The following is a 14,719-nucleotide window of genomic DNA, read 5'->3' on the forward strand; positions in this document are numbered from 1 at the left end:
TTCAACTCTGAAAATACCATTTTACCGTGCTCTACATGATGTAGCCAGAACATTGATTACATATTTCCCTCATGATAATTTCACTATCAAAACTCCAAAATGTGTGGCATAACTTGTTGATGCAAACCTCCTGAAATATACATGGGTCAAACAAACTGAAACATGCAGCAGGGTATAAAAATTTCCAACCTTTGTAATAGAAAACCATGAAATGTTACTAGTTTTTGATGTCTTCAGTGTATTTATTGTACTTTGTTTTTGCAGCAAACACCTAAAACACCAGTCTAAGCATACTACTGCCACCACTTTTAACTCCAGTGTCCCAAACATGACCTGTTAGAATATGGAAAATGCAAAATGTACCACCACAACACATCTCAAGATGCATCTTTCTTCACTGGAACATCTTAAACTTTTACACTTACAGTATGACCATATAATACTCTCTCTGGGAAGAAATGGACAGTGGAGGTTTTGCTTCCCCAGACCATCACACTATTACAGGTTCAAGACATCCTTGCCATGAATGGTGATGAATATTGATCACGTTTATCAAGTTTATCCAATATGTCTTTATTCTCTGTGTTACAGCCTGGGGGGGGGGGTCAAGGTGGGCACATCATTACATTAGTATTTTAGTGGTGCGTTGATCCTTACAGTAAATATTAATTACACTGCACCAGTTACTAACACCATTGTTATTTTGTTTTTTGGCCTCATTCAAATTCTTTTCCACTTGGACCCACAACATAACATTGCTGGATCTGTCTGCAAGATCTTCTTGTGGTCTGAGAACTTTCACTCATTTAACCTCCTGATATGGCAGTTTCAACATTTTTGTGACTCAAGATGTTTTGGGCATGCTCCTTCATTTGCATTTTCCCTGCACATATTCTCATCATGAGACTTTGGTAGTTTACCTCTACTGATCTTGTTTTACCCAGATGTTGTGAAGACTTAAAAAATTACCTCTCCTCTCTTGTTCACAAGTTTATCACTACCTACCACCTTGATGATTATTGTACTGCCATATTACAGGAAGTCTTTAAACATTTCCTACATGTCAGACTGCATGCACAGGATGATGGCCTATGGAGGTCTTGGAACAGGAAACTAATCATCCTACCTGTAGCTTTGTGAATATATGCCATCAGCTCAAGTGTCTAAAGACAATATACAGCCCATCATAAATATCAGAACCGATATTGGCCTTGCTTTAATATTATGAAGTGACCCTGCCAATTGTGGTTGGTACACTCGCAACTATAAAGATAAGTCCAGTGAGTTTTCAGCTGTTCCTTGTGCCACTCCTCTTCCTACAGCAATTCCCACTCATCAGCAGACAGTTTGGAACATCATCAAATATACTTCCATACATAGGCTGGTTCTGCTTCAGGTGATCTATCTAATTCTGACTAGGTTATCTGAGCAAGTTCTTATGCTCCCAGTCCTCACTGATGAGATCAAACAGACCTTTTATGCCTCTGTTGCCTAAGATGAATGGGGGTGGCTAATAAAGTCCTGGAATTGATGGACTACTGGCTTGACAGTGGTTTTCTTTGGACAGCTTGCAGTCAGACATTGGAACATGGTACCTCCCTTTTTCAAAGAGCCAGTCTCTCACATCTCCAGTCCCCAAATCAGACAAGGCTATTGTCCTACATCACTCCTAAATGTGGACAGCAAATTCTTCGTGTTAAATTTGACAGCAGAACTATGATTTAATTATTCATTCAGGTAAGGTGGGATTTATCCAAGGTCAGGCAACCTGACAGAGCAAAAGAAATCCTGAGCCATGCTATAATTAGATACATGGAAGACATTCCACATTGTCAAATAACCATATCTGTCTAGTGCTCTTTTGAAGTTCAGCTTTTATGGTCATTTAATTAAAATGTTGTGAAACATATTTTGGAACTTGTGCAGCTGATGGAACAGTTTATTTCATTTTGTCATCATTCACTGTGCTCCATGGTGAACACTAAGCATATGTCTTCTGGCCCCTGCTCTGCTCTGGCAAGCTAGCCTCTACATCTAATTTGGGATCTCCCACTCTGGCAACATGGTAGATCCCTGTGCTGGACACTTGACCCCTTTAGCTCTGGATTTTCTCTTAATGTTGCAGGACCCACTTAGTATAATTCCTTTTTCTTGGGAAATCCTTCTCAAAAAGCATCTTTCAGACTATATGATTAACCCAATTAAGTCATCCCTTCTGTGTGGTAGCTTTCCCCCTTCACTTTTATTTCTCTCAGCTTCATAATTTTAAATGTAATACCTCCAGCATTAGGCATTTAGGCACCCTACTTGCCCTATCATGTGCATCCACTAGGAATTTAATAAAGAGATTATCCAGTACATAGCAACCCCCTATAGCAAGAAACTTGGAAAAAATGAAATCATCATTTGGAGATATAGTTTCTTGTCAAGATGGTGCTACAGTACAAGATTTTTATATCTTATAAGCCCTCGAATTTGACTTATCAAAAAGAGGTAATGTAAAAACATAAAATAAAATAAAAGTAAAAATAAAAACAGGCAGGTTTTGGCTTTTCTTTGGATTCATCCCCAAGGGGAGAAACTTGCAATATATTGCCAAGGATAGAGAAGATCCATACATCACAAGATTTTCTACTTGCTATCAAATCTCCATTGTTATGATAGTTCTCAGCTGTAGTTGGCTTTTCAACTGCTATACCAAGCTCAGAATATTCTCCCCAACCAGGCAGTCTGCAACTAGAAACTAATTCATTTCTTGTAATCACACCTTCTAAACAGCTTTAACTTTGGGATATTCTAAGAATTTATAAATAAATAATATCTCATAGTACATCAACATAATGTTTCTTGTCTTCAAAGGATTAATCAGGTTGCTTGATCCAGAAGGCACCCTCTTCTTTTTAGTTTTTCCCTTACATGTTTTTGTTACCAGCTTTCTTAAGGTCCTTCTGTGTTGTGTATTTGTGGTTCAAGGGTCTTAGATTATGTTTCCATTTAACACCTGACATGTCTCCCAGATCTTTTAATGAACTGCAGCATTTTTACACATTAGATACTTATCACTATTCTCAGTTTTTCCAAATAATTTATTTCCATAGACATGGGTGCAAAATTTTCACATACATCCTTCCATTTCTTTTTCACTGTAATATTGTAATGGTGGTTTTTGCCAAAATGGTTGAAATGTCAGGGTGCAATCCTTAACCCTACTCCATCAAGGTGTAATCCCAACATGATCATGATGTGAGACTGGGGGAGCTTTATAGGTTCATAGGTAGGTACTAGGATATCTGCCTGAGGGCATTTATAAGTCTAGCCAGAGTGTGTCAGCTTTCACCCCCATTGATTAATTGACTGAGCCTCTGTCAAGCAGAGCCAATGAAGTGATCCCAGGGGTGTATTTTCTGTTACTGACCCACTCGTCAAGGTTTCTTTTGAAGAGTGTTAGTGAGGGGCTCTGCATAATGTAGTTAGGAATTTTGTTCCAAAGCATGGGGAGTCTCTGTAACAGGAATCTATCCCTCCAGCATGTTCTATTTATTGTTGTGGTGAGGTTTAGCTTACTAGAGCATGTGGCTCGCAGTGACTTGGATTTCTTTAGGTGGAGCATGTCCATCAATTCTGAGTTGGACATGGCTTTCTAAGTCAGGCAGAGATCACCTCTGAGTAAGCGATATGCCACTGAGTACAGCCAGAGTTTTTTCAGTTGGGTTGCATAGGACATATGTTTGAGGCCAGTAATCCTCTTGGTGAGGTGATTTTGTGGTCTTTCCAGCTGTTGGAATTGCCTTGTGAGGTACATCTCAAATGGGGCATTGTACTCTATGATGGGTCTGATGAGTGACGAGTAGAGGGGCACTATAACCTCTTTATTTCTAGATGTGAACCCTTTAGTAATTAGATGGGCCACATAGAAGGATTTCCTAACTACTTTGGCAATATGGTTGTCAAAGGAGAGATTACTATCTACCTGTGTCCCCAGATCTCTTATTACCTCTTCTGTATTAAGGGGGCTGCCACCTATGTGGTAATTCGTGGGTGTTTTGTTTTTCCCAAATGGGATGACTATGCATTTTTTGGCATTTAGCTTGAGGTCATGAATTTGACACCAGGTGTCTGTCTCAGTAAGGCCTTTTTGAAGGATGTCCTTGTCAGCCGGAGAGTCAACTATGGCTCCCAGTTTGCAGTCATCGGCGAACTTGGTTAGCCATAGTCCTCCTGCGTTTGCCTGTACTTCTGAGAAGTATATGCCGAACAGTAGGGGTCCCAGGACCAAGCCTTGCAGGACACCACTTATGACTGGTTTAGAGTCGGACCTCCAGCCCACTATTCTTACTGTGTGAGTTCTGTCTGTAAGCCGGTTGGCAACCCATCTTGTGATATAGGGGTTTATGTTCAGGCTGGTGAGTTTTTCTATAATACCCAAGTGAGGAATGGTGTCAAACACCTTGGTGACATCAAGGTGGACTGTGTGAACCACCTTTCCCTCATATATGGCATTGGTGACTTTCTCGAAGAAGTCAATCAGGTTTACTAGGCATGATCTGCCCTTAACAAAGCCGAACTGGGTCGGGTCAAGTGTTTGGATTAATGAGTTCCATGATGATGTGCTCCACAGCCTTGCAGACCAGGCTAGTCAGGCTTATGGGGCAATAGTTACCAGGGTCAGTTGTGGCCCCTCCATTGTGGAGTGGAATAACCGTTGCTGTGCGCCATTCTATGGGCATGTAGTCTGTGGAGAGGCTGAGATTGAACAGCGTGTTTAGGTGGGGGGGTTAGTTCGTTCTGTAGTTCATGCAAGACGCAGCCTGGGACACCATCTGGCCCCATTGATGCTGTGTTTTTGGCTTTTGAAAGGGCTGTTTTCACCTGTGTTTCTGTGATTTCTGGGACATTACACTTTTCCGGTATTGTTGTGGGCCCTTTTGAAGGTGAAAGGGAGGTGAAGTTTGCACTGAATCCAGTGGCAGCTGGTGATTTCAAATTAAAGGGGGGCTGCAGGTGACAGCGGAAGGGTGGGGCCAATTGGAAGGGGTGTGACCAACTAGAAAGGGGTGGAGCTATGCTCAAAAACCACAACAACTGGAACTTTAATTAAATATGCTGCCCTGGGTACCAAACCGTCATTACGAGAGTCCAATCAAGACAAAATAAAGTGGAGAAGGAAAAAATATTTCAATGCATTGGCTACGTGAAAACTTACTTAATATCTAGATGGAAACACAAAGGTTGTGAGGCATGAAAAAATAAATTGCTTTTTAAATACATCACTGGAAATCCAGTCAAAATCAAGTATAAAAAAAAAAAACAAGCAGCACTCAGCTCAAACCACTTCTCCTTGCACTGCAGTTCTAATTATAATTTATATTCAGCTTTATAAAATTACCAAGTAACATGCTGAAAGTAGCAATCTCTGTGATACCCCCACTTGTAAAAATGTTTTTTATCCAAAAAAGACCTGCTGCCTGACAACAACAATCTACTTGTTTCATGGAGAACACATGATCAAAGTAAAAAATGAACAGTGAACAAGAAACAAGCTCAAGATAAATTGCTTAAAGGATTACTGCACAACTTATGGACCACACATGATAAATTGGCATTCTGTTTAGTTTACGGGTAAAGCCTGCAAAGATAACTGCAAGTCTCCAACAAATGTAACGATCTTCTGAAAATACTGTAATCCTGTCCTTTATTACAAATACTGTCATATGCATTTCAATACCTAAGGCTTATACGTTATCTAGTTATGTAAATATTATCTGCATGGCAACAATGAAAAGGCTTTCAATGTTGGTAATTCTTTAACAGTATGCTTATTAAAGCTTACTTGCATCTTACAATCTCCAACAGGCTTACCTGATGGTCATTAAAGCATTGCTACTTTAATACAGAGCAACAGGGCACTGCAACAGCATGCATTTTCTGAATAATAAGAAGCATAAATCAACAGTATAAAAATATGACAGAAAACCAGAACATTCTGCAAAATCAAGGACAGATGAAAAGCCACGGTCATACTTGTGGTCTACCTTGGATGAGGGAATACTCTGCACACTTACACTGCATAACTGCTCCTTGCCTTGCTTGGACACATCCAGAGCCACTACAATGGGGAGTGGGGTGCAACAAGTAGGTCACAGTTTGAAATGTCTCTGGCTGACGGTGATGGCTCTGACACTCATACCTCTCAACCTCAGAGCAAGAAATCTGGACAAAGCCATACATAGAAGTGGGACACAGGCCCAAAAATGAAGACAATTTTTAAATATTGTCTTATAAACTTAGAAAGATAATAGAATTTTAGTAGGTCTTGCATTAGTATGAATTTTTGAAGGGTATGAAATCTGAAACTCAAATGTCTGCCATTATTTTCTAACTTCAATCTTTAATGATTTGCTACTAATTTGCCAGAAAACCACAATTTTATGAAAAACAGACCAAATATGTTATGCAAAAATATAAAATTGCCACACAATACAGCTGGGAACCTGTCAAAGAAGGGACACCTTTTTAAAATTAATACTGTTAACTTGAGCAGCTGACAAAATAAGAGCATCTACATGCATTTCTGAAATAAAAGTAATCTATAACTCTGATCATTACAGTTATTTATAATTGTAAACCCTCCATGTTTTCTTCCAAAATTGACATTTTTCAGAGGGATTATTAGGGGGAGAGCAACATTTTGAGCCAAAATTGGAGACAGTTGAGAGGTTTAGATATTCTTAATTCTATAAAGCGATTTATTTTCACGTACCTCTCAACCTCTTAATGCAGGAAATCTGGATAAGGCCAAATATATTGGGGGAACATACAAACAGTACTAAAAAGACAGTTGATAGAATAACAGGTCTTGCTTTAGCATGCATTTTTCTGAAGGTTATGACGTCTGAAACTCAATGTCTGTCATTATTTAGTGACTTCATTCCTAAATAATTTGGCAGAAAACCACAAATTTTATGAGGAACAAACCAAAAATAAGAAGCAAAAATCTATTAATTCTGCAAAATTCTGGACAGTTGAGAGGTATAGTTCAGCCGGGGCTGTCTGAGTTTGCTGCCCCCCCCTCACAAAATCATGATCGACTGGAGTGTCCCCCCTGCAGCCATTCCAATGTCCCATTCCTTGGTTATTTTGCCCCATTTGCCATAAACACTGTAATGTGCATACTGCTTTACTTCTGCGATGATATGGATTTCATTTGAAAGTTTATTTTATATTTTACAGCATAAACCCTAATAGATATCTGCTAAACAAGTAATGCAGTCTCACAATGAAAATAGACTTACCATTAAAACTTTTCTGCCCTTGAAACTCACATTCATTGAAACAGCATTGAAACCCACATTCAAAGAAAATACATTTTGCCAGTGGCAGATAAAGATTAATTTTGGGCTGTTTTCAAATCATAGGCCCCTTGAACACGAAACATACACATGCTCTTTGATACACCTTCCTGACTGTATTAAATTATATTCCTTGTACAATACAGTGCAGTTGTTAGTTGGCATTTTAAATTTATTGTTTTGAACATTTTTCCAGTAAACAATGAAACAAAATGCATGCACCAGTAATGACAAAACTGCCCAATTCAGAACATTTCCATCATAAAAGTCTACTCAAACTTCTACAGTCCACCAGTATCAGTAAATATGCATGATCTCTGAAGAAGTAAAAGTCATCTAAATAATTCCACATTAAAGAAATCTGTTAACTAATGAAGAGGTTACTGCTAGCAAACAACTTTATATGTCATTGTTTTATCTACAAATAAAGTGCCTGTTGCCCTTGAGGAATAAATTGCCTATGTTGCATTAAAAAATGATAATGCTAGTAATATCACAATAGGGAATGGATGGCAAACTGATAACAGGTTCATAGTTACTAGATATCTTCGTCAAAGAGGACTGCAGCGTCCATCCCCTTTACAACAGAGTACAGTATCAGCAATGGATCTACCTACTGTGGGAGTAGAACCCACAGCCTTCTGCATCAAAAACAAGTACACTACCTGTTGTGCTATTTACAATATAAGCAGACTTGGCATAAGCAGCACTAAACATTTGTTCCCCTGCAGCTCTCAGCTCCTTGTAAAACCTACTCGACACTCAGCTGTATCTCTGAACTTTGCAGCACAAGAAATCTGGAAAAAGCCAAAATTTATTTGGGGGGGGGGGGGCAAAAGCCCAAAAACCAGGGACACATTTTAAACATTGCTTGTATAATGTTGGAAAGTTGATAGAATAAAACGCTGTGTTACCACCATACATTGTACTGCCAAGTATTGAACCCAGGACCCTGTGCAAAACAGCCAGAGCAACATACCACTATGCCAAATTATCTAATTTTATGAAAGAAAGGAAGACTGAAACTTAAATGGCTACCATTTAGTGAATTTAGTTTTCACCATAGCTGTCAACATCTTAGCACAAAACACCTGAACAAAGCCAATAATGGGGGAATACAGCCCCCAAACATATACAGTGAGTTCAGTTATCACCATAGCTCTCAACCTTGGCACAAAAACCTGGACGATGCCAATAATGGGGGAATACATCTCAAAAAATAGGGACAAATACCCACTGAGGACACCAGAGCAAACCCACACAAACACAGAGAGGACATGCAGACTCCACACAGAAGGCACCCCAGCCAAGAATCAAACCAGACAACCGTTAGCTGTCAAGCAACACTGCTACCACTGCACCACTGCACTACTGGCTGTGTTAAGTAAATTAACAAAAATACAGAAATCACAGATTTTATGAGGAACAGAACAAATATGAGGCAAAAATCTTCAAATGTTTTACAAATGGTGGTGGGTAGGGAATTCAGGCTCTTGTCACTTGGGCCCAAGGTACAGGGTTCAAGCCTTATTCTCTACCCACCACCATGAAGCAACTGGGGTATTTCACATACAAACACACACCAGATTCTCTGTCCTCAGACCAGCTCCTGTGTAGCTATCCTGCAGCCCTATCAGTCCTCCATAATGGCCTGTGCATGTAGTTGGGGGTCCTGTGAGGTGTGAGGAGGCTGGAGCCTCTTGCTGTTGGTCCAGCCTGTGGGCAATGCAGTCCGGTGACTTTCTAGTTTGTGTGGTCGTCACCGCACAGACCTCTGGGCTGGAAGGGTGGAGTTTCCTGCCTTCCCTATCTGGACTGCCTAACAGAGCAGTCTGGAGCTCGGAATGCCTGAGCATGCATGCTTGGAGTTCTGGTCTGCCTAACACAACAGTCAGGAACTAAGCACACATGCGCAGAATCCAATAATTTTTACAGTGGGGGGAATTTATTTAATCCATTTTACAGGTGGGGGACCAATTTTACAGGTGGAGGGGCTGCAGTCCCACAATCCTATTGCACGAGCTGCCCCTGACTGAATCTATCTGCCAGAATGCTGGCAATATCAGTAAGTTCAGTATATTTTGTGCTATTTTGCACTAGCTCAGAGCATATCTGTGAGTTGCCACTTAGATTCTTGACAAAGCTAAAGAAGGCTTTGTGGTTATCTTTCGAATCATTGGCTATTTTTCTTTCAAAGTTAGCCTTAGATGATTTTATGAGGGACCTTAGTTTCTTACTGATACTGATCAGGGATGTCTTTCCTTCTTGGGATTTGCTTTTTTTCTGAACTAGTTTCCTCCTTTTGTTGTATAACCTGTTTATGGCAGGGGTATACCAGACTGGTTTCCTTCTCTTAGGGGAGTGAGTCTTGGTTTTGCTAGGGATGGCACAATCCATGCATCCTTGTAGGTGCTCATAGAGTGCAATTGTAAAGGATTCTGCATCTTGGGCAGTGTTATCCTTTAGTGTGGAGGCTGTGAAACTTACCACCTCTGCCTTAAATAAGGTGAAGTTTACTTTAGAAATGTTTTTCACTGTGGTTTCCTTGGTTGCGGGTGGTGGTAGGGTGTGGACATCTAAAGTGATTAGTTTATGGTCTGATCTAACCAGTAATGGGTTGACCTCCAGTGCAGAACACCTGTCGCCCATGTTGGTGATGACCAGGTCCAATATGTTGTGGCCTCTGGTAGGGGAGTTTACCAGCTGATCCAGGGCATTTGAGTTGATAAATTCCAGGAAGTGCTGAGCCTGGGAGTTTGTACTCAAGTAGTTTTCCCAGTTAATGGAAGGGTAATTGAAATCATCCAATTTCAGGGTGTTCGGTAGGACCTTCATGTTTTCCAGTGTCTCTAGAAAGGCGGAGTGGTGGTCCTGGGTCATGGAGGGTGATCTGTAGCAGGTCACAATTTGCATTGCAGATTTGCCTGATGTTAGTCACGCATGGATGATCTCAGAGGTATCATGCTGTGCCACTTACCTGGAGGTGTGGGTATCCTTGGTGAATATGGATACACCCACTCCTTTTGTGTTTCGGTTCGTGTTCTGTGGCCGAAATGCATGGTATGAGTTGTAGCCCAGTAGTGCTGGAATGCTCTCTGGAGCCTTGAACCAGGTTTCAGTTACTGCACAGGTGTCGACGTTCTCCATACTTTGGAGTGCTTTGAGTGCAGGCTTTTTGAGATTTAAACTCCTGGCATTGAATAGCATAACCCTCATTTTTTACTTGTGCTGTTTACGGAGGTGGGTTTGAATTTTGAGCCTTGCCTAAAAAAGGCAATATGGGGGCAGCAAGAACCTTGGCCAGTATTCGAAAGCCAAGGGGTGACAAGGTGCAAGCCATCTCTTGTGAAGCAACGCGGCTTGTTGAGCATGTCATCCCAGGCTGACAGAAACTGGATCCCCTTTGAATGACACCAGAAGCTTAGCCAATTGTTGAAATTGATACTTTTTTCTTTATACTGAGGTATCATTCTTGGCGAGGGCAGGATGCTACTCAGGGTCAGGGTCATACCCACTTGGGCTACATGATCAGAGAACTCTTCCATGTCTCATTTCATGTAGTCCAGGGAGGTACATCTCAGGTCATTCACATCAACATGAACAATGACAGAATCATATTTGTACTTGTTCTGGAGTGACCTGAGTGCTTGTGTTATGTGGCGGATTCTGGCTCCCGACAGGCAGCTAACAGTAACTTTCTCCTTGTCCAGCCTAGTGAGTGGGGCATCAGTGTGCCTGACTATAGAGTCACCTATTACTACTGTGTTAGGTATGTTATTTTGCCTTAAGTGCTGTGATTGTGCGGCACATTGATTTTGTGTTTTATGTGTTGTCTGGTTTGTGATGAGAGGTGTAGGTTTTTTGGGTGTCTGCTTTGGAGCTCTCTGATGCTTTTGCATGTTTTTATTTAGAGCCTCCAAGTATGATTTAGTGTATTTATGTGTATTTTTTGCAGGTGCTGGTTTAGTAGGTCTATGTGAGGCTGGAGGTGTGGTGCAAGTGTTAACCTTCTCCTCATGACTGTCTGTTCCAGTCTTGGGTGGAGAGACCTTAGCATCCAATTTAGCTGTATAATTGCATCTCTCACATATGTTAGTATTTTGTGGTAGGAGGAGAGGGCTGTCTTTGTACATGAGGCAGTTGTAACATTGCCTCAGGATACCCAGGTTCACCAGCTGGACTGGAGAGTACACCTGAAGTTGCCTATGTGAAAGCACTAATCACTTAGCATTAACATTACAGACAGTATATGCACATCATGCAAGTGACAATCATTTTAATCTAAAGTTGCTACACTGCCAGTCACTAATAATTTAGAGACTGCCCTCAGTTTACCCCACTGCTGAAGTATGTGCTGAAAATACCTTGATATTGGGAACTTTGAGTAGCTGTCCTATACTGGGTGTCCTATGCTGCTTTTTGTAACCAGTTGAGTTATGGCATGTCTGCAAGGAAATTAACCTCTGTGCCCTTTGGGATATTCCAGAATATTTACTGTTTGGAGAGTTCTTATACATTTTTCTAGTTCCTACCCCAACTCTGTGCTTGGTATGTGTAGCATTGTTCTTATCCTGAAGTAAGCTAAATCATTGTTAAATAAGTTTAGTTTAATCATACAACACACAATAGATGTCAACATTTCCTTTATGCTTTGTACATATTACCTAATGTTTCCAACAACGCTAAATTGTTGTGGTAACTGATTATACAGCTGTTTTTTCCCTATATGATTATTCATAACTCTGAACTTTTAATGTGTCTTTAATAATATTTGTTTTTTTATACTGTATGATGTTGTTACTGCGGTGGTGGTGCTGCGGTAGCGTTGTCACCTCACAGCTAGACGTTGCCCATTCGATTCTCAGTTAGAGCATCTTCTGTGTAGCGAAATGCATGAATGGGCATTCCTTCGTTGAAGGCTGTGCGTTAGGCCCGGCAAGCCAGCACGTCAAAATCTACTGCCAATCATTAGCTGACCGGAGTTCCGCTGTGGCGACCCCTAACTGGGAAAAGCCGAAAGAAAGAAACAAACAAACACTGTATGATGTTGTTAAAATAAAGTTGAGCATATACAAAAAAATCATAATTATAGATGCACCCAATATCATGGATGCATTTCACCTTTGTGGGGACTGTGACAAATCATCCCCATTCATTCAGTGCAGAGCTTTTACTTTAGATAGACACAGTTCAGAAAATGGTGAAATGCCTGCAGTAAGAAATGGCAAGGTGCTTTTCCTAATGAAGAATTCTATTTATGATGTTTAACTGGGCTGGAATTCTTAACATGCAAAAAGTGACTTGAATACTGACACACATTTCTACCAAAAGGGGTGCTTTATTGTGGACTCATTGTATTTGGAATAGTCAATAACATGGTATGTGATCTGTGAAATATTCTGGATTGTAGGCATAGGCAACAAATTCTATGATGACTCACAAACTAAATTCTCAAATCCTACAGTACAGGCAAACCTCTCAACTGCCCAGATTTTCTCAGAATATGCCGATTTTTGCCTCATATTTTTGGTCTGTTCCTCATAAAATTTCTGGTTTATTGGCATATCACTGAAAACTGCAATTCGTAAATAATGACATACAGTTGAGTTTCAGACGTTATCTCCTTCAAAAATTGCATGCTAACACAAATCCTATTATTTTAGCAATGTTCTATGTTTATAAGATCAATATTTAAAATCTGTCCCTATTTTTGTCTTTGACACCCCCCCCCCCATTATTTCAGGCTTTGTCCAGATTTCTTGTGATAAAATGTTGGGAGGTTTATGCAGGCTATTTCATATTTCTTACAAACCAGAATTTCATGCATTCTGTTAACATTTCAGATGGACTTTGATGGCTTGTGATTAATTGCCTTGAATTCTGATAATTAAGCAGAAATTTGTTAAGAATGGAATGTCTTGTAAGTTGTTTTCTGCTTTTGTTTAGGGTATTCTGTCATGTTTTTATTCTGAAGAATCCATTTTTTGTATATTTTAGAAATGTACCAGGGTTATGTTAGGATACAAACCCTAGTTTTAAAATGTATTTTGGGTTTTCGGTTAGACTGTTTTCAATTAGCTTAAACAGAATTAGATCTATTTTGCTAGCATTTAATCATATTAATTTTCTTCTATATAATTAACAGCTATTGTTATATTTTAGTATAATTGCATTCTGTGTTAGAATATGATTCGACCCTCTCACCTATCATTGCCTCTTGCTGACCTAATTAAAATTAAGTTGTTCAAATTTCAAAATGTTATATATATATATATATATATATATATATATATATATATATATATATATATATATATAAAATTTTTTTTTTATTGTCATTTGTTAACCTGTTTAGTCTAACTGCACCAGATTATTGTTATTTGTTAACCTATTTAGTCTAACTGCACCTGGGGCCTATTTTCAGTGGAGACCCAAGGAGAAAAGCTCCGGATAACAGTAACAATGTAACAGAAGTATCACATAAATATTACAAAGAATATCACAAGAAATAGCTATAATTACAATGTTATAGTTTCAAGCAGTTAAACATTGAGGAATTGGAATCACTTTTTTTATACAGTTTTGTTCAAAATTACAGAAAATTCACGCACATAACATAAGATAGGTTCAAAGTGGAAAAAATGTTTAAATATATATATATATATATATATATATATATATATATATACATATTTGTTTGTGTCTTTCGACTTTTTCCGGTTAGGGGTCGCCACACACACATATATATGTATATATATATATATATATATATATATATATATATATATATATATATATATACATGTACACACACATATGTTTACATTATAAAGTTATATATTTTTTATAAACAATGATTTAATGGAAATTTTGGAGGAATAAGCTAATTCCAATAATGAACTATCAAATATAGTAATGAAAGAGGCTAACACACACACATTTGTGTTTAACATGGTAGTGCAATTATTAAAACTGACCATTCTGAGGCATAGCACAGGTGTGTAAAATAAATAACTTTTTAAAGTAAATATCCTAAAAGTTATGCAAGCCAAGAATACAATAAACAAATATGCAGATATCATAATCTTTGCCACTAACAAAAAAAATGTATTCTTAGTCACTGCTTTGCAGGGATATTAGCACCAGATGTGCTGTTGGGTTCCCCCTTGGACCAAAACCATGCCAATATAGTTTGAATGAATAAGAAGTATACTCCATTTAATTAGCTTAACACTGAAGATCATACCACTTGAAAAAATTAGCTTACATGCAGCTAATGATCAGTAATAACGCTCACTTCACACCTGCAATCCTCCACAAATTCAATACATCAAGGTCACCACTATGCCCACACTGCAAGGACCAGACAG

The sequence above is a fragment of the Protopterus annectens genome, chromosome 2.part0 (genome assembly GCF_019279795.1).
Source record: "Protopterus annectens isolate FY-2018-M chromosome 2.part0, PAN1.0, whole genome shotgun sequence".
NCBI classification, from domain to species: domain Eukaryota; kingdom Metazoa; phylum Chordata; order Ceratodontiformes; family Protopteridae; genus Protopterus; species Protopterus annectens.